Here is a 21,156-nt window from a genome sequence, read left to right on the forward strand (position 1 = left end):
CATGAAAGTTGCCAATAAATTTCATAATGACTTATATTGTTACCCCAAGCAACAGACCTTGAATAATGTCCCATTAGTGATGGGGTACAGCGAAGTGCTTTAATCAGAAGACGAATATGGTGAGATTTGTGCTTGAAACACATCACCGAGTATTTAATGTGGAAGACTAATTCAAGAGTGATAAGGCTAGAAGCAGAGAAGTCAGAGGGCTCTTGCAGTTTTGACTATCCCAAGTCTGTAGCTGGAATGGAGATGAAGCAGCAGTATGGAATAGAGAAGTGTCTGGAAAATAAAATTCTCCGGAGGTGGTGATTGTGTGAATGTAAGCATTGTGGGTGAGGACTGTTAAGGGTATAGATTATGGCCATGCTTATAGCATGATTGTCTGCATGGATCGTGGAGGTAAGAGAAAAGATTGAAATTACTGAGCAAGAGGGAATGGGTTTGGGAGGCACTCTAGTGGATTTCCTTTCAGAATTGTTGAGGTTGAAGTGCATATGGGACATTCCAGTGACTCTATATGTGTGTATGTTAGTTGCTCAGTCGTGTCTAACTCTTTGCAACCCCATGGACTATAGCCCACCAGGCTCCTCTGTCCATGGAATTCTCCAGGCAAGAATACTGGAGTAGGTTGTCATTCCCTTCTCCAGGGGGCTTCCCAACCCTAGGGTTGAACCCAGGTCTCCCACATTGCAGGCAGATTCTTTATTGTCTGAGCCACCAGCGAAGTCCCGTCAGTGACTCTACTGGGTGGAAAAATTCAGCTGGTCACTAACATTCCTTACCAAGCGGTGGTCTCCCTCCAGCATCTCTACTTCCTCCCTTTCTTGTAATCTGAACTTTTTTGTTTTCCCCTAACAGGCTTACTCTTCAGCTTCAATGCCCCATGGGGAGAAAGCCCTGTGGAATCAATCCTTACTGCCAATCCTGCTCGCCGGTCCCCTGTCCCAATGAAGTGATGTCCAGATGACGTGCAGTAATCTAATAGAATCAGAAAGAATCATGCAGCTCCCCTATCCTCTAGGATGTGAAGAAGTGCATTACCACATTTTATAGGAATACCATATTACTAGGAGAGTGGATTTTAGGAGGGGCATCTGTGAGCAGTTAGCCTGACAGACCAGTAGGTGGTTTCACTGATGGAATCTGCCCCTTGAGTTCAAAGTTTTCAGAACCAACAGTTTTCATCCATGGAGACTTTTCTACTTTTTCATTGTTCTTATATTACCTAACGTTTGTATTTATTGTTTTCCACTATGTTAACACAGGGAAGATTCGCAAATATATTATTAAATGTTGGATCAAAATCCTGCCTTGCTACTTTGTACATAAAAACATTTTATTCATACCTTCATGTGTTGCTGTTAACAAATAATTATTGTACTCAACACACTAAAAATATCACAATGTGACTGTGAAAATGGCAATAATATTGTCTTCCCATAGTCATGAATATTTGGGGATTGATTATTAGACTATGAGAACTCATTAATGAAAGGCATCTAAGAAGTGAGAAAGCGACAAAGGATTCACACACTAGACCCTGTTCACGGGAAGTCAATTTCCCATCTCTTTGGTATTTCTCTTTGTAATTCACACTGTGGCAAGGATGTAAGGGCATTTATGACACTCTGTACTGCATTCATTAAGAAGATAACAAGACTGAGACTTCTCATACTTCATTTAATTGATACTATCTCTGTGCATATTTTATTTCTTTTAGAAATGTAACAATTTGTTCTAGCAATCATTGTTAAATCTCCAGTTTATACCAACATTTCATAAATACATAATTATGATATTATTTTTCAGAATATCACTTTCCTAAAAATACCATATGATTATAGCTACCACTCCATTGGGGTATATTCTTCAGTTGAAAGTTGAAAGCTGACTGATTAACCTTGACCACTCCTTGGACAGAAGGGGTCGAAACATCATGTTGGTTGAAGTCCATTGGAAAGCTGTGGAATTCACAAGTTGTCAGTGACAGCTCTTTAACTTTTATGGTTACATAAGCTGATTGCCCAATGGCTCAGCAGGTGAAGAATCCACCTGCTAATGCATGAGACGCAGGTTTGATCCCTGGGTCAGGAGGATCCCCTGCAGGAGAACATGGCAACCCACTCAGTATTCTTGCCTGGAGAATCCCATGGACAGGGGAGCCTGGCGGGCTACAGTCCACAGGGTCACAAAGAGTCCAACATGACTGAAGCAGCTGAGCGCACACAACACAAGTTTGCTTCAGTGTTAAATTATCTTAGTGATATGAGGACAGTGTACCTGAGAAAGGAGAGTATATTTAAACCTACCTTTTACAATTGATTTCGTTGCAGTGTACTTTAAAATGGTCAGCATTAAGGATTATGTAAATAATCATTTTGGTTTTCGCCTCTCAATGTCTGGGCAGCTTCTAATCAAGGACATCAGAAAGCATACTTGTATTTCTGACAGGTGTCTGTTTATGTTTCTTTGAGAAGAAAAATGAAGTAAAAAAAGTAAAAGAAAAAAAAGTTTAAAAAAGTAAAAGAAAAGCAGTAGGGTATGCATGTGTGCTAAGTCGCTTTAGTTGTGTCTGACTCCATGCAACTCTATGGACTGTAGCCCGCCAGGCTCCTCTGTCCATGGAATTCTCCAGGCAAGAATACTGGCGTGGGTTACCATGCCCTGCTCCAAGGGATCTTCTTGACCCAGGGATCAAACTCCTGTTTCTTATGTCTCCTGCATTGGCAGGTGGGTTCGTTATCAATAGCGCCACCTGGGAAGCCCAAGAGAGTATAGAAAAAAGCAAAGATCTCCAAAGCATACACTTTCCTTTGAGAGGTGCTTTGCCTATGCTCAACTCTAATCTAGAAGTCTTCAAATGGGTGCAGCATGCCAAGTGTGGAGCATTTGTCTTTAAAAGGAAAATATTCCAATACCCCTAGAATGCTTTACAGAGCTCCTCAGCAAAAAGGTACAAACTCTTCTGCAATTTAAATTACTACAAGTGATATGTTATTCTGGCTTTTATAAAAACCATTTTCTTGACCTTTAATAAAGATTGTTGGAAGAGAGTTTATAAGGATCAGGAAAAGGGAAACCTTTTTCATCATAATGAAAGGATGAAATTTATTCTAGTTCAAGAATTATACATAAAGAACATGCTTTATACTTACAACTATAGCGTTAAATCTTTAAAAAGTCAAAGTGATAAGAGGATTGAGGAATTTGCAGATATATTCAGGGCATTTTATAATGTCAATCTCAGAGGTAATGTCTGCATTTTTATAAGTCAACTTGAACTTCTGTTGAAATAGGATATTTGGTTTTCAAGCCAAAATTACCTTTAGTCATATGTTTTTTAATTATATGATTTAGATCAAAGGCAAACCTTTCTGTGCATTTGTTCTGCACAATAATATGAATATAATGTAAGTCTGTCAGTAGTCAAAACATAAACAAGAGCCAATTAACTAGCACGGCTGCCATTTGAGAAGAAGCGGTGTTGTTGGCGGACACACTGGTTGTGATCGGCCAGCAGAGAAAGACTTCTGACTTCCCCTGACTGAGCTGAAATATCCCCTTACAATCTGACAGATCTTGAGGATCATCTTTGGACAATGATAAACTGCATGCTAGCTTTTCCTGGTTTTTCTCTACAAAGCCCTTCTTGTGATCATTCAAGATTTTATGGGGTTCTAAAAAGAAAAGTGGATAAGTCCTTTAAAACTTGTGCTTTGAGGGACAGTCTAAGAACTATGAATTTGTTCATTCTTGCTTGGAATTGAAGATATCCATCACTGGGAGTAGGTAACTAGTATGGACCCTGAACTGAGAATATGTCAGCCATTACCCACAAATCTTCCAGTCAGAATTTTCCTGCAAAAACAAACAAGACTTCTCATGTACCTATGAATGAGTTTGCTTTGTCTTTTCTTCAAGGGGATTTATCCTATGGACTTGAATACACATTTTTCCTGTTCTGGATACTTTTTAAAGGAAAAACAGTTTTGATCAAGAATGGGTAAACATCTATCTTGTTCATCAATATTACATTCCTAAACTTGAATTCAGAAGTCTACCCAAGTATCATTGGTTGGTGTCTGAGGCACTGTGCTAAAACCTTCACATTCAGCATCTCGGTTAATATAACAACAGTAGTAAGACACAATTTCTAACATTAAATTATTTCTTGCATTATTAGTTTTATCAGCATCAGCATATTTATGTTAAATATGTAGAAACCAAGACAGAAGAATAATTTACCCAAGGTTGTACAACTAGTAGACAGTAAAAATTTGGATTCCAGCCTAAACCCCAAATCCCTTCTCTTCATCACTTTACCACTCAATCTTTCTAATCTCAATTTACTTATGTATATAAGGAGTGAAAGCATTATGCTCCTAGATATAGTTAAAACAGGGGCCATTTTATCATTCTTTTATAAACAAAGATGACAAAGTCATGCATTAATCCTAGCAGATATCCAAAAATGCTACCAAACTTAGGAAGCTAATTTGTAACAGTTGCAGAATATAAGATCAATATACAGAAGCAACTGAATTACTTAGTAGTCAAAAAAAATGAAAATTAACATATACCATTTACAACATCGCCAAAAATATAAGACTCTGAAGGATAAAGTTTACAAAATAAGTTCACTCCCTGTACACTTAAAACTGTCAAATTTCTAGGGGAAATTAAAGAATAGTAAATCATGGATTATAAAACAACATCATTAAGATGGTCTATTCAAATTGATCTACAGATTTATTACAGTTTCAGAACAAGTCTAGTTTTCTTCTTTGTAGAAATTGATGACTCCAATGTTTATATGGATAAATAAAATGGACTTAGAATAGTTAAAATATTTTTTAAAAGCATAAAGTTGAAAGACTCACACTACTGGATTTAAAGACTTACTTCAAATCAAGACAGTTTAGAACTGACCTATGAGTTGAATTTAATCAATAAAACAAAATAGAGATTACAGAAAGAATTAAATGTATGCCTTCCCCCATATGCACATGAATATATGATCAACTGTTTTTGACAAGGATGCCACAGTAATTCAATGGGAAAGGACACTCTTCTCAACAAAATGTTCTAGAATTCAATGTGCAGAAAAAGCAAAGCTCAACACTTACCTCATACTGCAACTCTAAATGTGTCATAAACTTAAACATTTAATCCAGACCTATAACACTGACCAACCTAGATAGCATATTAAAAAACAGAGACATTACTTTGCCAACAAAGGTCCATCTGGTCAAGGCTATGGTTTTTCCAGTGGTCATGTACGGATGTGAGAGTTGGACTGTAAAGAAAGCTGAGTGCCAAAGAATTGATGTTTTTAAACTGTGGTGTTGAAGAAGACTCTTGAGAGCCTCTTGGACTGCAAGGAGATCCAACCAGTCCATCCTAAAGAAGATCAGTACTGGGTGTTCATTGGAAGGACTGATGCTGAAGGTGAAACTCCAATACTTTGGCCACCACATGCGAAGAGTTGACTAACTGGAAAAGACCCTGATGCTGGGAGGGATTGAGGGCAGGAGAAGGGGATGACAGAGGATGAGATGGCTGGATGGCATCTCCGACTCGATGGACATGGGTTTGAGTAAACTCCAAGAGTTGGTGATAGACAGGGAGGCCTGGCGTGCTGCAATTCATGGGGTTGCAAAGAGTCGGACACGACTGAGTGACTAAACTGAACCGTACTGATAACATTTGCATTCTTTAATGTCGGTAAAGATTTCCTAGACAAGGCCCCTAAGGCCAAAATTAATGACAATATGGTAAGTCAAGCTTTATCTAAACTAAAAATTTTGCTCTTCAAATGAGCATTAATAAGCTGAAAATGCAAAGCCAAAGAATAGGAGAAAACATTTACATTATATTTGTCTGACAAATGGCTTACATCTAGGACATAAAAGGAGGCTCAAAAAAAAAAAAAAGTCAATCCACTGAAAAACAGAAAAAAATTATGAAAGACAACTCACAAAAGAAGATTATATGATTTCCTGATAAGCACAGGAAAAGATATTCAGTATCATTTAGTCATCAGGAAAATGCAAATTTAAAACTACATTGATAGAAACTAAAGCAGTATGGAGGGTAACCTCTAAGGAAATTAATAGATTATAACAATGTTTGTAGTTTCTTTTCCAGCCTTGTTTGTTGGCTGATCTGTCGTGTCCAACTCTTTTCGACCTCATGGACTGTAGCACGTCTGTCTCCTCTGTCCCTGGGATTTTCCAGGCCACAATACTGGAGTGGGTTTCCACTACATTCTCCAGGGGATCTTCCCGACCCAGAGATTGAACCCATGTCTCCTGTGTCTCCTGCATTGCAGGCAGATTCTTTACCCACTGAGCCATCAGGGAAGCTTGTTGTGGCATAATTGACAAATAAAATTTGTACGTATATATTTAGAGTGTATAATATGATGATTATATATATGTGTGTGTGTGTGTGTGTGTGTGTATGCATGTGTGTTTGTATGTGTGTATAGTATATAGGGCTTTGGTTTCTGGTAAGAACACTTAAGATGTAATCTCTTAATAAATTTCAATTATACAATACAGTATTATTAACTATAGTTACTATGCTGTTGGAGAAGGCAATGGCACCCCACTCCAGTACTCTGGCCTAGAAAATCCCATGGACAGAGGAGCCTGGTAGGCTGCAGTCCATGGGGTTGTGAAGAGTCGGAAACGACTGAGCGACTTTCACTTTTCACTTTCATGCATTGGAGAGGGAAGTGGCAACCCACTCCAGTGTTCTTGCCTGGAGAATCCCAGGAATGGCGGAGCCTAGTGGGTTGCCATCTATGGGGTCGCACAGAGTCGGACACGACTGAAGCGACTTAGAAGCAGCAGTACTATGCTGTACATTAGATCCCAAGATATATTCATCTTATGCCTTAAAGTTTGTACCCTTTAACCAACATTTCCCATTTTCCCTACCCCGTAGTTTTTTGTAACCACCATTGTACTCTCTGGTTCTATGATTTCAACATTTTTAGATTCATTATATAAGTGACATCACACAGTATTAATTTTTTCATTATCATTTTTATTTAAAAAATAAATTTCATGGATTTATGACTAAAAAATAAAATTGTAGTAAGATACCACTATATAGCCATAGAAATAGCTAAAATTACAAAGGCCCATAATGCCAAATGTTGATGGAAATATAGAGAAACTAGAACTCTCCTACACTGCTAGTGGGAATGTAGTCATTCAACAATCTGGAAAACAATTTAGCAGACTCTTCCTGAAAGAAAATTTAAAAATTAAATGTATACTTCTCATATGACACAGCATCTCTATTCATGTGTATTTACCAAAGACAAGTGAAAACATGTGTCCTGGCTATTCAAAGATCTGTAAACAAGTGTTCATATTAGATTTATTCATAATAGCCAAAAGCTTCCAAACAAACTATGTATGGTATGATCACACAATGGACTACTACTTAGAAATAAAATGGAACAGTTTACTAATACAACAAAAGCAATATAAAAACATTATGCATTATGCTATAAAAAAAGAAGCCAGATATAGTGGAGTGCATACTTTATGACTCCATTTATATAAAGCATTAGAAAAGAAATCAGATCAGTGGCTGTCTTGAGCCAGAATATAACGGAAATGTCAACCAAGAGGGAATTTTTTGAGATAAGAGAAATTTCCGTAGTTTGATTTTGGTATTGATTATATGTGGGTACATATTTTCCAAAACTCAAACTGTAGACTTAAAATGGGTGTATTTTATAGGTAAAATATACCTTAATAAAATAGACTTTAAATTGTTTAATTATTTTTAATAATTAGAGATATTATGCATCTTTTCATGTGCTTTTTGGCCATCTGTATGTTTTCTTTGGATAAATGTCTATTTATCCAAATCTGCTTATTAAAAAAAATTTTTTTTTAATTGAGCCGCTGACCTATTTGTATATTTTGGAGAAAATCCCTTGTCAATCACATCATTTGAAAATATTTTCTCTCATTCTGTGGGTTGTTTCTGATTTCCTTTGCTGTGCAAAAGCTTTTAAGTTTGATTGTATCTTGAGCAGACTTCTCTAGTATCAGGTTTTTGTGGTATCTCTGTAACTCCTTGTTCAAGGTCTGTATGTGTGTGTGTGTGTCTGTCTGTCTGTCTGTCTGTGTAATAAAGGAGAGAGTTTCTTCAGTGTGCTGGCAAGATACTGTCAGAGGGCTTCTCATTCTGTTTTTATAATACAGCACATTAATGTGTTCATTCAAATTATAAATTTAAGTACAGTTCAGGATTTATAGTATTTTTCTTGGAACTAAAACCGAAATAAAGGCATTTAAAACAAAAACTGTCAGCCACTGCATTGCCATTCCCATTGCAATGCCATTTAATTATCTCAAAGAGTTTGGATGATTTGATTGATTAAAAGAGGCACAGATGAGATTTTTGTTGGCTTTTCAGTAGAACCCACTTATTTGCTGAGTGTGATACCACTGTTTGTGATGTGTGTGTTATGAGAGGCAGGTTTTAATTAATATGTGTATTATCTAAGAACTGTAGTTTAGGAAAGTATCAAACTTCACTTTGGCATCCTTGGCAGATGTGCCCAGTCTCAGTTCCTTATTGTTGCTAGGATATAACCCACTTCCTGAGACTGGCATGTGTTTTTATTTCAAAAGAAGACTAGTTCCTAAAATCTGATAGCTGAGCTTCCCACTCTGTGGAGGTTCTGGGTGTGAAGAATAGAAATGAAGTTGAACTGCCTGGATAGAAAAATGTGGGAAGATTTCAAAGGTTGAAGTTTTAAGAAGTGTGTGTGGGAAGAGAATAGAAATTGAAATCACCTCTTAATACCAAATGTTAATAGTTATCATTATCATCATCATCCTCAATAAAGCTTTTTTTTTTTTACCACCTATTAGACCAAGGTATTTTTTTTTTGACACAGGAGTTACCATAGACACCATAAGTGATAATTCTAGGTGCATACTCTACAGAAGAGGGGTTCCCAAACTCCAGAATCTAAAGCCTGATGATACGAGGTGGAGCTGATGTAATAATAATAGAAATAAAGTGCACAGTTTCTGAAGTTGAACAGTTCTATGAAGACCTACAAGAACTTCTAGAACTAACACCAAAAAAAAAAAGAAAAAAAAGATGTACTTTTCATTATAAGGGACAGGAATACAAAAGTAGGAAGTCAAGAAATACCTGGAGTAACAGACAAATTTGGCCTTGGAATACAGAATGGAGCAGGGCAAAGGATAATAGAGTTTTGCCAAGAGAAAGCACTGGTCAGAGCAAACACCCTCTTCCAACAACACAAGAGATGACTCTACACATGGACATCACCAGATGGTCAATATCAAAATCAGATTGATTGTATTCTTTGCAGCCAAAGATGGAGAAGCTCTATACAGTCAACAAAAACAAACCAGGAACTGACTGGCTCAGATCATGAACTCCTTATTGCCAAAAACAGACTTAAATTGAAGAAAGTAGGGAATACCACTAGACCAATCAGGTATGACATAAATCAAATCACTTATACAGTGTACATGAGAAATACATTCAAAGGATTAGATATGATAGAGTCCCTGAAGAACTATGAACAGACGTTCATGACATTGTACAGGAGGCAGGGATCAAGACCATCCCCAAGAAAAAGAACTGTAAAAAGGCAAAATGGTTGTCTAAGGAAGGCTTACAAATAGCTGTGGAAAGAAGAGAAGTGATAAGCAAAGGAGAAAAAGGAAACATATACCCATTTGAAGCAGAGTTTCAAAGAATAGCAAGGAGAGATAAGAAAGCCTTCCTCAGGGATCAATGCAAAGAAATAGAGGAAAACAACAGAATGGGAAAGACTAGAGATCTCTTCAAGAAAATTAGAGCTACCAAGGGAACATTTCACACAAAGATGGGCAGAATAAAGGACAGAAATGAAATGGACCTAACAGAAGTAGAAGATATTAAGAAGAGCTGGCAAGAATACACAGAAGAACTATACAAAAAAGATCATCATGACCCAGATTAATCATGATGGTGTGGCCATCTAGGTGTGGCTCACCTAGAGCCAGACATCCTGGAAATCAAAGTCAAGTGGGTCTTAGGAAGCATCACTACAAACAAGCTAGTGGAGATGATGGAATTATAGTGGAGCTATTTCAAATCATAAAAGACGATACTGTAAAAGTGCTGCACTCCTGAGGTTTCCAAATTTGTTGGCATATTGAGGGCAACACTTTCACAGCATCATCTTTCAGGATTTGAAGTAGTTCAACTGGAATTCCATCATATCCACTAGCTTTGTTCATAGTGATACTTTCTAAGGCCCACTTGACTTCACATTCCAGGATGTCTGGCTCTAGATGAGTGATCACACCATTGTGATTATCTGGGTCATGAAGATCTTTTTTGTACAGTTCTTCTGTGTATTCTTGCCACCTTTCTTAATATCTTCTGCTTCTGTTAGGCCCCTACCATTTCTGTCCTTTATTGAGCCCATCTTTGTTTGAAATGTTCCCTTGGTAGCTCTAATTTTCTTGAATATTCAACTTATTTCTTGCTTATTCAACTTATATGCAGAGTACGCCACAAGAAATGCTGGGCTGTATGAAGCACAAACTGGAATCAAGATTGCCAGAAGAAATATCAATAACTTCAGATATGTAGATGACACCACCCTTATGGCAGAAAGCAAAGAAGAACTAAAGAGCCTCTTGATGAAAGTGAAAGAGGAGAGTGAAAACATTGGCTTAAAACTCAACATTCAGAAAACTAAGGCAAATGGTCCCATCATCACTTCACGGCAAATAGATGGGGAAACAGTAGGAACAGTGACAGATTTTATATATTTGGGCTCCAAAATCACTGCAGATGGTGACTGCAGCTATGAAATTAAAAGACGTTTGCTCTTGGAAGAAAAGTTATGACCAAGCTAGACAGCATATTAAAAAGCAGAGACTTTGCCTACAAAGGTTCGTCTAATCAAAGCTGTTGGTTTTTCCCGTAGTCATGTATGGATGTGAGAGTTGGGCTATAAAGAAAGCTGAGAGCCAAAGAGTTCATGCTTTTGAACTGTGGTTTTGGATAAGACTCTTGAGAGTCCCTTGAACTGCAAGAAGATCCAACCAGTCCATCCTAAAGGAAATCAGTCCTAAATGCTCATTGGAAGGACTGATGCTAAAGCTGAAACTCCAATACTTTGGCCACCTGATTTGAAGAACCGACTCATTGGAAAAGACCCTGATGCTGGGATAGATTAAAGGCAGGAGGAAAAGCGGATGACAGAGGATGAGATGGTTGAATGGCATCACCGGACTGAATGGACATGAGTAAACTCCGGGAGTTCGTGATTGACAGGGAGGCCTGGTGTGCTGCAGTCCATGGGGTTGCAGAGTCAGACACGACTAAACGAATGAACTGAACTGAAAGTGCATAATAAATGTAATGTACTTGAAACATCTTGAAACCTTTCCCTCCTCCCAGTCTGTTGAAAAACCATCTTCCACAAAACCCATCCCTGGTGCCATAAAGGTTTGGGACTCACCACTGGATAGAAGATGATACAGATAGCTTAAGAGGAGAGCTCTTTGACTTGTTGCTAATGTATATGGGCGGGTGAAGTGAAGTGATTAAACTGTAAACTAAATATTATGTGGCAGTGCCTGTTCTCCAAGCTGTGTACATTGGGCACAGAGCACGGGCATGGAATAAACGATGAGCTCTGCATGAGAGAGGAGCTGGCTTCCATCAGTCATCCTCTCAATTCAGAGATGGTGACATTAAGGTTTGGGAGAAGATTAAGCAAAATAATGCATGCAAATCGTTTAGCACAATGACTAGCATATAAACAAGCATGAAAACAATAACTTCAAAACAGAAAGAGATTAAATGTAGCAAAGGATGAATACAGACTTAATAAGTAAGTGTATGAAGCTGGAGCATAAATATAAGGCCCCATCCTGGAAAAGTTTTGCCTCTCTTTCTATAGGCACTGAAGAAACTACAAATGTATTTCAGCCAAGTAGAATCTTAGGGAGGCAAGAAACAGTTAAAGGATGATGCAGAATCAGATCTTCTTATTTTGCTTTTTAAATTATTTTTTAATGCAGAAAGGAAGGAAAAGAGCACAGTCAAAAACATTTCCAAAAGAATATATGTGATTTTGATGCTTAGAATAGCTCCTTTGAGTAGCACAATTTAACCACACGGGATTATACTTTCTTTTCTTGATTTATTTTAGGGGATAGTTTTGGCCAAAATTCAAGAAAGGCTATCTTCTCCTTGCTGAGCCTAGTTAATTAATAAGGTATTTTACTAAAGAAATAAAAGGTTCACACCATTAAGATATAAACATTAATCTAAAGATTTAGAGAAAAGGCCCCTTTATTTGCTATTCAATTCAGTATTAGTTAATAATCAACTACTACTCAAACTTGATTCTCAAATTTCAGTCACTTGAGTCTCCCTCCTTAATTGTTTCAAAGGCCTGAGATTTACTGTAACTCACCCCACTCTACCTCCATTTTAAAGGGGGTGGATTTTTAAAAATTGATTCATCCAGGATCAAGATCAACTAGTCACTAGATATGTGCTTTAGGGTAACTGCCAACTTCTTTTATCCCAAGGCAATGGACAACAATAATAACCAATTACAATCTGTACTGGCCCTTTATGGGCTTTGGGAAGGAAGTTCCCATTATTCTTTAAAAAACCCTACAAAGTTTCTTATAGGCCAAAATTCTTATGAAAGTGCAGGCTATAACTTAAGCGCATCTTGTACTGTAATTGTCATCTTATACATAAACTTGCCACAATAACCTTGGAGATCAATTGGGTTGCTATTACCATTTTCCTCCTTTATATATATATGGAAACACATTGTTGAATCCCAGCAAAATAATTTATTACTGGAGAATATGCAAGCTGCTTATAAGTGGCCAAGAAAGCTTTGGCCGTAATCCGGATCTTCTGACTTCTAGTTCAAAGCCATTTCCATCACAGAAGCTGAAATTTATCTTTCCCTAGACTTGAAAGATCAGTTAGCCTACTGCCCTTGCCTGAAATGTAACTGTGACAGCTAGGTTACCAAAATTGTCGTTATCTCAACAAAAAGTCATTTGGTCAAAGACTTAAAGAGCAAATTTTCTTAACAAAATTTTAGCTTCACGAGAAAAGAAACAAATTTAATAGGTACTTATTTGGAGATATGTATTATCAGAATGTTCTGGGCTAATAGAATAATTAAAGCCCACCATATTCACTGACATCTAAGCAAATTATATCACTAGACTCACAATCCTATGACAATTTTTCTATAGTCTAAAGCAATACTATTCAATAGAAATATGAGTCACATTATTTAAAATTTTCTAGTAGTCACATCAAAAACTAGAAAAAGATGAAATCAGCTATTTATACATATGTATATATTTAACTATGACAGAAATATGTTCCTTTTTCCAAATGAAGTCTTTGAAATCAGATGTGCATTTTACACTTACAGTCCATCTCAATGAAGACTTGCCACATTTCAGAGGTTCAACAGCTACCACGTTTCATGGCTACCATATTGAACAGCACAAGTCGACAGAGTCTAGGGCCCCCAATCCTGAAATCTAGTAATTCTAACAACCAAAACTGAACAGGGGGATCCAGGAGACAGAGCAAAACTGTAAAATATCAAATAATTCAGAACCAGTGCTTAGTGACAGAATTAAATGTTTGTTAAGATATACAGTTCTTCAAAATAAAGTATTGTCTATATGATCTTTATTAAAGGAAAACCATGTTAATTTTTTTATTAAAGGAAAATCACAAATCAGTTGCCTTACTGGATATGCCCATTCTTCAGTTTTCTTCTCAAAAACATTACAACTAGGTTTTTAAGTTTAATATCCTGCATGTGGACCCAGCAGATATTTCTGCTTGGTATCAATAGCGAGATAACTATTAAGAATATAGTTAGAGAGAGTTCCCTAGTGGCTCAGTGGTAAAGAATCCACCTGCAATGCAGGAACCGCAGGAGACACAGGTTCGATCCCTGGATGGGGAAGATCCCCTGGAGGAGGAAATGGCAACTCGCTCCAATATTCTTGCCTGGGAAGTTATACAGACAGAGGAGCCTGGTGGGCTATGGTCCATGGAGTTGCAAAGAGTGACTAAACAACAGTAACAAGGTAAGACCATTTTCAATTTTATCACCCACTCAGCGTGTTGCAAATTCTTAAAGAGCAACCACCCATAACTTGACAGGGGCTTATCATTCTTTTGCTCTTACACATGATAATGCTTCCTCTTACACTCATTTATGTATTCTATATTCAATTATTTGTATATGCATTGAATTTATGAATCTTTTGTCAGTGCATGCACAAATTAGGCAAACCAAAAAATCTTTCCCAGTCATTATCACTCTGGCTTATGGTCTACCACCAGTCTGAATCTAGTACTGTCCATGAATCCTAGGTGAAAGTTATCATCAGTGACCCATGCATGGGTAACTGAATTTTCAAACCCTTCCGGTTATTTTCCATCCTCCTATTTCAATCACAATTAACTACATGCAAATCTCTGACCATTTCAGAGCACAGCTTTTATTATCTCCCCCAGAAATGCTCTTTCTTTTAGATCACCATCCTCCATAACTCTTAGTCTTTATTCTCTTAAGACCCAAAACATAACTTAAATATCACTCTTTCTGTGTCTCACTATACATTTTATATAACTTCATCATATCTCAAATTGATTGCAATTATTTTAATATAAAATATATTTGTATATTTAATCTGTGCTCTTCACATTTACATATGTATGTACATACATTTAGTCGCTCAGTAGTGTCTGACTCTTTGTGATCCCACGGACTATAACCCGCCAGGATCCTCTCTGTCCATGTAATTTTTCAGGCAAAAATACTGAAGTGGGTTGCCATTTCCTATTCTACGGTATCTTCCTGACCCAGGGATTAAACCCATGTCTCTTGTGTCTCCTGCACTGATAGGCAGGTTCTTTACCACTGCGCCACCTGGGAAGAGCTGGTGGCTCATTCAGTAAAGAATCATATTTACATAGCCACTTCCAAATTCCCATTCCTCATGGGACTGGAAGGAATTCTACCCTGGCATAGAACCAACCTAAATTGGCACATATAATATATTCCAGGGCGTACATGTGGAATGAATGATTGACCTTAATTTGGTCATATCAAATTGACCTTAATTTCTGGCATATCAAAGTTCCCAGGTCAAGTCATTAGCGTATGTTATAATTTTCGCCTTCTTACTAGGTGGGGAAGAAATAAAATTGGCCCTGAGATTTCCGATTAAGACAGGAAAGCCTAGTTGAAAATTTCCCCTGGCTAATTGTCCTTGATACATTTTTTCCTAATACTTCAATAATGTAACAATGGTGACAAGTATACACTTATTAGATTAATTATTTATTGGGAACCTAAGATATTCCAGACACTGTCATAAGTAAAATGACAAGGCATAAATAGCTATTGCCCACTTAGAGGTCAGAGAAAAGAAGAAAACGCAGACATTCGCTGAAAATTAGAATTAAAATGATGAAATGAGACTGGAAAATGTCCCACACACACATTATGCTTCTAAAAAAGAGAACAAACCTGTTTTTCTGAAAAGCAAGATAATGGAAAGAAAAGTATATTTTTATTCCCTCACTGCTTGTCCCACTCAGAAAGAGGATATGACCTAACTAAACACTGAGCATGAATCCTGCATCTGCGTGGATTCTATTTTTTGAAGCCAGCAAGATGGTATTCTCGTGTTTTCTCTTCCCCAAGACATCTTGCCTCTCTTTCTATAATACCTCCCTATTCTCTATATAGAGGTTGCAGCACTCAGAGAACAACAGGCTTAATAGGAGGAACATGCATAAAAAGAGTCATGGGAGTGGAATTTCTGAGTGTTCTCTTTTTCATCTAGCTTGTGGATTCAAATTTTTACAGAAGGAATTTGGAGTGGGGAGCTGGAGGAGGGGTGTCACAGGATTAAACCTCAACAGGGTTCATCAGGCAGAAGGCTGCCAAACTCCAGAAATGGAAATAGGAGCTGTATAACAGTTTGTTCTCTCTTGTCATGCACATGAGAAGATTGAACAAACACTCAGGTACATGGTGAGTGAGATGAAGTTGGCCTATATATTGGATGTGATTATAAAACCCAGGTATAAATCCATTTCCTTCAAGGACGAGTAAACATAAGCTAGTAAAATACAGCCTGTGAAGCAAAGCTGCAGGACAGAGAACAAGATGGTGGAGAAGTAGGTCCACATGGAGTACATCTTCTCTCCACGGATACGTCAGGAATACACCTTCAGACACAGAAATGCATGCAGAACACCAGCTGAGGGTGGACAGGAATACCTGACCAGAGGAAAAGAATATATAGAACTATGCGAAAGTTGGTAGGATGAAGGAACTAGGGGGAAAAACAGGAGTGTTGGTAGAACTGGACCTGCCCTCGGCAGGTGGGGCAACTAAAGCAGGGGTCCAGTTCCCGAAAGGGGGCAACTGAGTCAGACGAGAAACATTTAAGGCTAAGAGTGAAATAGCTGACCTGTGGCACCTTAAAGGGAATGAAAATTAGACAGTCCTTGCCACAGCCATACACACCCCCAGACAGGGATGCAAGTCCCCTAAAAGGCACAGCAGTTGGGAGCTGAAGATTAGGGGCTGTGGAGCAATCCCAGGGCGAGGGCTGCTATTGACTGTGGAGAGATAGATGAAGGCGATGTGAGGGAGGAGACTGTGGTGGGAAATGCCTGGGGATGAAAGCCGGGCAGCCATGGAAGCAAGGTGATACGGCTGAGTTATGCATAGGGGGTGGAGCCATCACCATAGCCTCTCTCTCTCCACAGGCCAGTATCAGCAGCTGAACAATAGAGAGGCTGGCCAATCAAGTGCCTGACACTGGGATCTACAGAGTAGGACCCCAGCCAGGGTGCCCCTTTCAGTGCCTGATATGTGGATATACAGAGTAGGACCCCAGCCAGGGTGCCCCTCTAAGTGCCTGACATTCGGATCTACAGAGTAGGACCCCAGCCAGGGTGCCCCTCTAAGTGCCTGACATTCGGATCTACAGAGTAGGACCCCAGCCAGGGGGGCCCCTCTAAGTGCCTGATGTGCGGAACAACAGAGAAGGACCTCAGGCAAGGGAGCCAGGCCTCTAAGTGCCTGAATGGGCAAAGCTACAGAGAAAGACTAGCCAAAGAGGCCTTCTGATCGCCAGCTACCAGAGGCTCAACTAAAGCCTCTGATGGGGCCATATCTCCTGCAGCTGAAGTGGTCCATGTCGCTGCAGAGTGCTGCCATGGTCCCCGCATCACAAGCAGCTGTGCCATCCTGGTGCTCAACCCTCCCTGGGGCAGAGCTGCCACAGGCAAAGAAGTCTTTCGTCTATGCACACAGGGTCCCTTCAGTCGTTTTCAACTCTTTGCAACCCTGTGGACTGTGGCCTGCCAGGCTTCTCTGTCAGAGAGGGGGGGTTCTCTGCCCCCACAGCAGGCCCACAGATCAGCAGTGTTGGAGGGCATCCTAGGGAGGTGAGCTGGACTGTGACTCCCAGCGAGGGAAAGGACTCTGACAGCAGTGACTCAAGAAAAACATTATTCTTATGTTTTGACTTGCTCTGTAGATTCTTTTGGATTTTTTTTTTTCCTTCTTTTTTTTTTTCCCCCCTGGCTATGGCAATTGTCAATCTTACTGGCACTATGAAACCTAATTAAACTTTTGAGTTTCTTTTTTTTTTAAGTCACACTTTTTATTATTATAAACCTCTGCCTCTATGTTAGGCTTTTGCAGTTCTATAGAGTTTTCCTTTTTGCTATTTATTTATTTTCTTTTCTTTTAAATTTTAATTTTTTAAACCTATTATTAATTTCCCTATATTTATTCCTTTGTTTGCTTTTCCTACTGCTCTTTTCCCCTTGCAGTTAATCTTTAATGTATATAAATCTTCTTTAACTACCTCTATTTAACTTTGCAAATCTATTCTCTTTTATTTCTTTCCTTTCCTCGCAACATATTTGTTAATTTTGTTTTCATTGCTTAATTCCCCACTTGGCACCTTATTTAGTTTTGTTTTCCAGTTCATGCTTTAGGTAATTTTGTTCTTAACTTGTAAATATAATTTTTGGTTTCCTTTATTCACCAGTCAATCTATTGCACTTTATTTTTGTTGGATTGTTTTGATTTTGCTTATGGGTGTATGTGTATATGTGTATATTCCATTATTTTAATTATTATTTGCCTGATTTTGTAACTGCCATTTATCTGGGGTTTATCTTTGGTTTCTCACGTTTGGGTATTTGTTTTAATCTCACTTAATGCCACAATGAATGACTTGTAGAATATTCATTCCTCACCAGAGGTCAAGCCTGAGCTTTTGGAGTAGGAGCACTGATTCCAAGATGCAAGACTACCAGAGAACTAACCCTAGGGAGTATCAAATAGTGAGAACTCCCACAAAGGAAACCACTTGAATACAAAACCTGGCTTCACCCAACCACCAGTAGCACCCTGTGCAGGATGTCTCATCTAAACACCAACAACAAAAACAAAAATACAAACCAAATCATCAGCAGACAGGATTACCACCTCAGTCAGGTTTGCCCACCAGAGGAAAAAAAAACAAACAAAAAACTAAGCACAAATTTCATCCTATAAGAAGCTTACACAAGTCACTGGACCAACCTTAGGAGGGCAGAAATCAGAAGGAAGAAAGAATTCAACACTGAAGCCTGGCAAAAAGAGACTATAAACACAATAAGTTAAAAAAACAAAACAAAACAAAAAAGCAGAGAAATAGTGCACAAATGAAGGAGCAAACTAGAAACACAGAAGTCCAAATAAATGAAGAGGAAATAGGCACACTACCTGAAAAACAAAATCAAAATAATGATAGTAAAGATGATAAAAAAAAAAAAAAAAAGATGATCAAAAACCTTGAAATGGAGGATGGAGAAAATGCAACAACTAAATGGAGAAAATGCAAAAAATCAATTAACAAAGACCTAGAAAATGTATAGAATAAACATACAGAGACAAATAACACAATTGCTGAAATTAAAAATACTCTAGCAGGAATCAATAGCAGAATATCTGAAGTAGAAGAAAGAATCAGTGAACTGGAAGATAAAATGGCGGAAATAACTTCTGAAGAGCAGAATAAAGTAAAAAGAATGAAAAGACCTGAGGATAGTCACAGAGACCTCTGGGACAATATCAAATGTACCAACATTCAAATTATAGGGGTCACAAAAGAAGAAGAGGAAAAGAAAGAGTACAAGAAAATTTTTGAAGAGATTATAGTTGAAAATTTCCCCAACAAGGAAAAGGAAATAGTCAATCACATCCAAGAGGCACAAAGAATCCCATACAGGATAAACCCAAGGAGAAATATGCCAAAATACATACTAACCAAACTAACAAAGATTAAATACAAAGAAAGAATATTAAGGGCAGCAAGGGAAAAACAACAAGTAATATACAAGGGAAACCCCGTACACTTAACAACTGATCTTTCAACAGAAACTCTGAAAGCCAGAAGAAAATGACAGGATATATTTAAAGTACTGAAAGGGAAAAATCTGCAACCAAGATCACTCTACTCAGCAAGGATCTCATTCAAAATTGATGGAGAAATAAAATGCATTACAGACAAACAAAAGTTAAGAGAATTCAGTACCACCAAACCAGCTTTACAACAAATGTTAAAGGGGCTTATATAGTTAAGAAATACAAGAAAAGAAGAAGATCTACAAAATCAAACCCCCCAAATTAAGAAAATGGCAATAGGAACGTATATATCAATAATTACTTTAAATGTAAGTGGATTAAATGCTCCAACCAAAAAACACAGACTTGCTGGATGGACACAAAAACAAGACCCATATATATGCTGTCTACAAGAAGCCCACTTCAGACCTAAAGACACATACAGACTGAAAGTGAGAGGATGGAAAATATATTCCATGCAAATGGGAAGCAAAAGAAAGCTAGAGTAGCAATCCTCATATCAGACAAAACAGACCTTAAAATAAAGAATATTACAAGAGATAGTGAAGGACACTACATAATGATCAAGGGATCAATCCAAGAGGAAGACATAACAATTGTAAATATCTATACAGCTAACATAGGAGCACGTCAATACATAAGACAAACACTGACAGACATAAAAGGAGAAACTGACAGTGAAACAATAATGGAAGGAGACTTTAACACCCCACTCACATCAATAGACAGATAATCAAAACAGAAAATTAATAACTAAATACAAGTCTTAAGTGATACATTAGATGAGATGTATCTCATTGATATTTTCAGGACATTCCATCCAAATGCAGAAGAATACACCTTCTTCTCAAGTGCACATGGAACATTCTCTAGGATAGACCACATCTTGGCTCACAAATCAAACTTCAGTAATTTAAGAAAATTTAAATCATATCAAGCATCTTCTCCCACCACAACACTATGAGACTAGATATCAATTACAAGAAAAAAATTGTAAAAAACACAAACACATGGATATTAAACAATGCATTTCTAAACAACCAACAGGTTACTGAAGAAATCAAAAGGGAAATCAAAAAATTTCTAGAAAAAAATGACAATGGAAACACGAAAATTCATTGCCTTTTCATCTTGTTTAGATTGCTGTGTCTGGAGTGGGCTTTCTGTATTCTGGAGGTCTGTGGTTCCTTTTTATTGTGGAGGTTTCACCCAGTGGGTGGGGTTAGACGATTGGCTTGTCAAGGTTTCCTGATTAGCGAAGCTTGCATCAGTGTTCTGGTGAATGAATCTTGATTTCTTCTCTTTGGAGAGCAATGGAGTGCCCAGTAATGAGTTTTGAGATGGGTCTATGTGTTAGGTGTGACCTTGGGCAGTCTGTATGTTGACGTTCAGGGCTATGTTCCTGCGTTGCTGGAGAAGTTGCGTGGTATGTCTTGGTCTAAAACTTATTGGCTCTTGGGTGGTGGTTGGTTTCAGTGTAGGTATGGAGGCTTTTGGACGGTCACTTATTACTTAAAGATCCATGTAGTCAGGAGTTTTCTGGTGTTCTCAGGTTTTGGGCTTAAGTCTCCTGCCTCTGGATTTCAGTTTTATTCTTCCCGTAGTCTCAGGACTTCTCCAACCAT

General features: G+C 38.0%; 1 protein-coding gene across 3 annotated transcripts in view; it reads left to right on the forward strand.

Moving 5' to 3' along the window:
* The window catches only part of EMCN (endomucin), a 118,549-nt gene extending 107,351 nt beyond the window's left edge, over nucleotides 1–11,198 (forward strand). For 2 of the 3 annotated variants that reach the window (XM_065907279.1, XM_065907277.1), the window contains one exon: nucleotides 862–1,307. The gene's annotated coding sequence lies outside the window, so the exon portion shown is untranslated. Of the gene's footprint in view, nucleotides 1–861; nucleotides 1,308–10,572 lie in introns of those variants that run through there. The other variant, XM_065907278.1, reaches the window with a different exon arrangement.
* Nucleotides 11,199–21,156: the final 9,958 nt, after the last annotated feature.

The sequence above is a fragment of the Muntiacus reevesi genome, chromosome 16, assembly GCF_963930625.1.
Source record: "Muntiacus reevesi chromosome 16, mMunRee1.1, whole genome shotgun sequence".
Taxonomy (NCBI): Eukaryota; Metazoa; Chordata; class Mammalia; order Artiodactyla; family Cervidae; genus Muntiacus; species Muntiacus reevesi.